The following is a 6,291-nucleotide window of genomic DNA, read 5'->3' on the forward strand; positions in this document are numbered from 1 at the left end:
GAACTACATCCACTACTGGTTACTGGTCAGGTCCCAGAACTACATCCACTACTGGCTACTGGTCAGGTCCCAGAACTACATCCACTACTGGTTACTGGTCAGGCCCCAGAACTACATCCACTACTGGTTACTGTCAGGACTCAGAACTACATCCACTACTGGCTACTGGTCAGGTCCCAGAACTACAACCACTACTGGTTACTGTCAGGACTCAGAACTACATCCACTACTGGTTACTGGTCAGGTCCCAGAACTACATCCACTACTGGTTACTGGTCAGGCCCCAGAACTACATCCACTACTGTCTACTGGTCAGGTCCCAGAACTACATCCACTACTGGTTACTGGTCAGGCCCCAGAACTACATCCACTACTGGTTACTGGTCAGGTCCCAGAACTACATCCACTACTGGTTACTGTCAGGACTCAGAACTACATCCACTACTGGCTACTGGTCAGGTCCCAGAACTATATCCACTACTGGTTACTGTCAGGACTCAGAACTACATCCACTACTGGTTACTGGTCAGGCCCCAGAACTACATCCACTACTGGTTACTGGTCAGGCCCCAGAACTACATCCACTACTGGTTACTGGTCAGGACCCAGAACTACATCCACTACTGGTTACTGGTCAGGACCCAGAACTACATCCACTACTGGTTACTGGTCAGGTCCCAGAACTACATCCACTACTGGTTACTGGTCAGGTCCCAGAACTACATCCACTACTGTCTACTGGTCAGGTCCCAGAACTACATCCACTACTGGTTACTGGTCAGGCCCCAGAACTACATCCACTACTGGTTACTGGTCAGGCCCCAGAACTACATCCACTACTGGTTACTGGTCAGGTCCCAGAACTACATCCACTACTGGTTACTGTCAGGACTCAGAACTACAACCACTACTGGTTACTGGTCAGGACCCAGAACTACATCCACTACTGGTTACTGGTCAGGTCCCAGAACTACATCCACTACTGGTTACTGGTCAGGTCCCAGAACTACATCCACTACTGGTTACTGTCAGGACTCAGAACTACAACCACTACTGGTTACTGGTCAGGACCCAGAACTACATCCACTACTGGTTACTGGTCAGGTCCCAGAACTACAACCACTACTGGTTACTGGTCAGGACCCAGAACTACATCCACTACTGGTTACTGGTCAGGACCCAGAACTACATCCACTACTGGTTACTGGTCAGGTCCCAGAACTACATCCACTACTGGTTACTGGTCAGGTCCCAGAACTACATCCACTACTGTCTACTGGTCAGGTCCCAGAACTACATCCACTACTGGTTACTGGTCAGGCCCCAGAACTACATCCACTACTGGTTACTGGTCAGGCCCCAGAACTACATCCACTACTGGTTACTGGTCAGGCCCCAGAACTACATCCACTACTGGTTACTGGTCAGGACCCAGAACTACAACCACTACTGGTTACTGGTCAGGTCCCAGAACTACATCCACTACTGGTTACTGGTCAGGCCCCAGAACTACATCCACTACTGGTTACTGGTCAGGTCCCAGAACTACAACCACTACTGGTTACTGGTCAGGTCCCAGAACTACATCCACTACTGGTTACTGGTCAGGCCCCAGAACTACATCCACTACTGGTTACTGGTCAGGCCCCAGAACTACATCCACTACTGGTTACTGGTCAGGTCCCAGAACTACATCCACTACTGGCTACTGGTCAGGTCCCAGAACTACAACCACTACTGGCTATTTTGTCTCCTCGCAGTGTTTGGACACACTCATGTCCTGGGCCCGGTTTTCCAAAAGCATCTTAAGGCTAAGTTCATCATTAGAACCTTTGTAGTAGCATAATTTATTTTTATTTAACCTTTATTTAACTAGGCAAGTAAGTTAAGACAATGTCTTATTTACAATGACGGCCTACTTGTAAAGCCCACCCGGCCAAACCCTCCCCTAACCCGGACAAAGCTGAGCCAGTTGTGCCCAGAATCCATGGTTTATCCCTCTCTCTGTGACCGCCGATAACTTCAGAACAAAATTGATTACATATACGAAGTTGCCAATGTCTTTGTCACGCCCTGATCTGTTTCACCTGTCTTTGTGCTTGTCTCCACCCCCTCCAGGTCTTGCCCATCTTCCGTACTTATTCTCTGAGTATTTATACCAGTGTTTTCTGTTTGTCTTGTTTGTTGTAGTCAACCAGCGTTTTGTCTCAGCTCCTGTTTTTCAACAGTCTCTCTTTTTCTCATCCTCCTGGTTTTTGACATTTGACTGTCCTGACCCTGTACCCGCCCGCCTGACCACTCTGCCTGTCCCTGACCCTGAGCCTGCCTGCCATCCTGTACTTTAGCTCCACCTCTGGATTACCGACCTCTGCCTGACCTGACTCTGAGCCTGCCTGCCTGCCATCCTGTACCTTGACCTCTACTCTGGATTATCGACCCCTGCCTGCCTTAACCTGTCGTTTGCCTGTCCCTGTTGTTACAATAAACATTGTTACTTCACACAGTCTGCACTTGGGTCTTACCTTGATTCCTTATAGTCTTTGCAATTGATACAAACAAGTGATGTTTAAAATATGATTCAAAGGAAATCAGAGATGATTGCATTAAAGTATAAATACAATAGGCTATAGGCCTATTCAATCATATTGAAATACATTTCATGTTCAATAAATTGACTTGTATTTTGCTACTTGTAGGCTCCTGTGTGTCATTTGTCTCAATATTTTTCATGATGCGCAATGGTGTGCAAAATCTAGGAATTAGTGCATTTTTATTGGGTAATCATTAGAATAAGCCGCCTCAAGATTTGCAGCAGTAGGTGGTAATACCTCTCTAGGAGCTGATCCGTCGTCAGTATTGAGAAATCATTCTAATGTTAAGGTAAGATGTGAATTGAAAAAGCTGATCTGAGAGCAGCGTTGCCTTTCTTTTGATCCTATAAGTATCAACACATGCTCCAACGACGTACTTAGCGACTGCTCTCTATGCGTGGACTTTTGCAAAATGCATGTTACATCATCGGCTGTTGTAGGAAAGATGCATGGTTAAAACACTCGTAAGCCTAATTCCCATCGCTGTCGGGAAACCGGCCCCTGGTTAGCTCAAAGACTTAACCTCACACAAACATCTAATTCTGATGTCTGAGCCCACTTGTTTTCCTTAGAGCTGAATGAGAGAGAACTTGACTTGGAAAGTTGTCTAGTAATCAGCTACCAACAAGTAAAGCATATATTCATCATAAATATTCCTAGTTGATATTTCAGCCTATTGTATCTCTGTGTTTACAGGTCGATATTTCCTAGATGGTTAAATAGATATCCTTATGCTGACTTAACAATATCAGAGCTTGCATTATTGGGTTACATGAGTTTATGCGGCCCATCCACCTTCTAGCCAGGCATTACTTTGCACTTTTTTAGTTTAAATTGTCACATCTATCAATTTAACCACTTTTGCAGTCAAATATTTTTTCACAACCATCCATTTAATAAATGGGAGACATTAGAGATGTGAAAAACCATGGTTGGGTTTTGTTCTACCTGGGGTAGAGATGTCTCAAAAATGTTTGGGGCATTGCCACTAGCCTTGTAATCCTGGTAAATAATCTTTCATCACTCAGGCGAGGCCCAGAAATACAGTTACAGAGTGAGTTTGATTACAAATACAGCTGAGTTTGATTATTTCCAAAGACAAACCAGGGACTCTCTGAGGATCAGTTGGTAATCTGGATCATTCTACAGTAGGATTGTCAACATATCTCTATTGCCATACTACCATACCAGATATTCCTTACTTACTAGTTTTGCAATACTGGTGTTGTGACAACCCTATACAACACAGCAATCGCTCCCTCTGAAAGCTAAATGATGGTGAATAGATTACACTAGTTAATGATGGTGAATAGAGTAATGTAGATACCTATGGTAGATAGATTACTGTAGATGATGATGGTGAATAGAGTGCTGTAGATAATGATGGTGAATAGATTACTGTAGATAATGATGGTGGATAGAGTAATGTAGATAATGTGTACTCACGGTTTTTGTTCAGTGTAGATTATGTATAGCAGAGTAGTTTTCTCTGAGACAGCGATCACACACACACACACGCTCACACAGACACACACTTCCAGACAGGTGGTTTGGGCCACTGTAGGGAGACACAGAGGAAGAGGAAGACATATGTCAGTCATGCATGTACAGAACCACCATCCCGGACAGCAGCGATCAGTAGGCCTTTAATGGCCATAACAAGACAGCAGCAGCTGTTCAGATCCATGGACAGCAACTCATGGCTAGCCACTACAGTTTCAGCACATAACATACTCAGCCCATGGACAATAACCCAAGACTGTGACTGCTGCAGCATCCTCAAAATGTTCAGCCCTATGGACAGTTCCCCAACTGTACTTTATTCAGCACCATGGACAGATCTCCCACTGTAATCGGTTCAGCACCATGGACAGATCTCCAACTGTACTGTTCAGCACCATAGACAGATCTCCCACTGTACTCTGTTCAGCACCATGGACAGATCTCCCACTGTAATCGGTTCAGCACCATGGACAGATCTCCCACTGTACTCTGTTCAGCACCATGGACAGATCTCCCACTGTACTCTGTTCAGCACCATGGACAGATCTCCCACTGTAATCGGTTCAGCACCATGGACAGATCTCCCACTGTAATCGGTTCAGCACCATGGACAGATCTCCCACTGTACTCTGTTCAGCACCATGGACAGATCTCCCACTGTACTCTGTTCAGCACCATGGACAGATCTCCCACGATACTCTGTTTAGCACCATGGACAGATCTCCCACGATACTCTGTTCAACACCATGGACTGATCTCCAACTGTACTCTGTTCAGCACCATGGATAACCCTCAGCCTGTTCAGTACCATGGATAACCCTCAGCCTGTTCAGTACCATGGATAACCCTCAGCCTGTTCAGCACCATGGATAACCCTCAGCCTGTTCAGTACCATGGATAACCCTCAGCCTGTTCAGTACCATGGATAACCCTCAGCCTGTTCAGCACCATGGATAACCCTCAGCCTGTTCAGTACCATGGATAACCCTCAGCCTGTTCAACACCATGGATAACCCTCAGCCTGTTCAGCACCATGGATAACCCTCAGCCTGTTCAGCACCATGGATAACCCTCAGCCTGTTCAGTACCATGGATAACCCTCAGCCTGTTCAGCACCATGGATAACCCTCAGCCTGTTCAGCACCATGGATAACCCTCAGCCTGTTCAGCACCATGGATAACCCTCAGCCTGTTCAGCACCATGGATAACCCTCAGCCTGTTCAGCACCATGGATAACCCTCAGCCTGTTCAGCACCATGGATAACCCTCAGCCTGTTCAGTACCATGGATAACCCTCAGCCTGTTCAGTACCATGGATAACCCTCAGCCTGTTCAGCACCATGGATAACCCTCAGCCTGTTCAGCACCATGGATAATCCTCAGCCTGTTCAGCACCATGGATAACCCTCAGCCTGTTCAGGACCATGGATAACCCTCAGCCTGTTCAGCACCATGGATAACCCTCAGCCTGTTCAGTACCATGGATAATCCTCAGCCTGTTCAGCACCATGGATAACCCTCAGCCTGTTCAACACCATGGATAATCCCCCATCTGAAACTACTCAACAATCAAGCAGCTGCAGGCCTGGCAGAGATACAGTAACATTGATAAACAGAATGATCAGAAAATCTGAAACTCTGGACTAAAATACTATTGTAAACCGCACTGATGTATCCTAACCTGCAGTATTTCCAAGTCGGATAGAAGCAGGATCTGACCAGTATGATGCCCTGTAATGTGAGAGTGGACTGGAAAGGTGACAGGAGACGAGACCAGGAGAGGAGACCAGGAGAGGAGACCAGGAGAGGAGAGCGGAGAGGAGACAGGAGAGGAGACAGGAGAGGAAACAGGAGAGGAAACAGGAGAGGGGACAGGAGAGGAGACAGGAGAGGAGACAGGAGAGGAGACAGGAGAGGAGACAGGAGAGGAAACAGGAGAGGAGACAGGATAGGGGACAGGAGAGGAGACAGGAGAGGAGACAGGAGAGGAGACAGGAGAGGAGACAGGAGAGGAAACAGGTGAGGAGACAGGAGAGGAAACAGGAGAGGGGACAGGAGAGGAGACAGGGAACATCGTGTAGTCAGGGTGACAAGTGTAAGTATGGACTCACTTTAGAATCTATTTGGAATCAACCTTGTCATATCATTCTCAACACTACTTAGTGTCATCATGGAACGTGGAAGGTGGAAGAAGAT

General features: G+C 46.7%; 1 protein-coding gene across 1 annotated transcript in view; it reads right to left on the minus strand.

Moving 5' to 3' along the window:
• Positions 1–4,147, minus strand: part of LOC106604321 (FERM and PDZ domain-containing protein 3) — a 210,077-nt gene extending 205,930 nt beyond the window's left edge. The window contains exon 1 of the mRNA XM_045719395.1: positions 4,038–4,147. The gene's annotated coding sequence lies outside the window, so the exon portion shown is untranslated. The remainder of the gene's footprint in view (positions 1–4,037) is intronic.
• Between the last annotated feature and the right edge of the window lie 2,144 nt (positions 4,148–6,291).

This window comes from Salmo salar, chromosome ssa05 (genome assembly GCF_905237065.1).
Source record: "Salmo salar chromosome ssa05, Ssal_v3.1, whole genome shotgun sequence".
NCBI classification, from domain to species: Eukaryota; Metazoa; Chordata; class Actinopteri; order Salmoniformes; family Salmonidae; genus Salmo; species Salmo salar.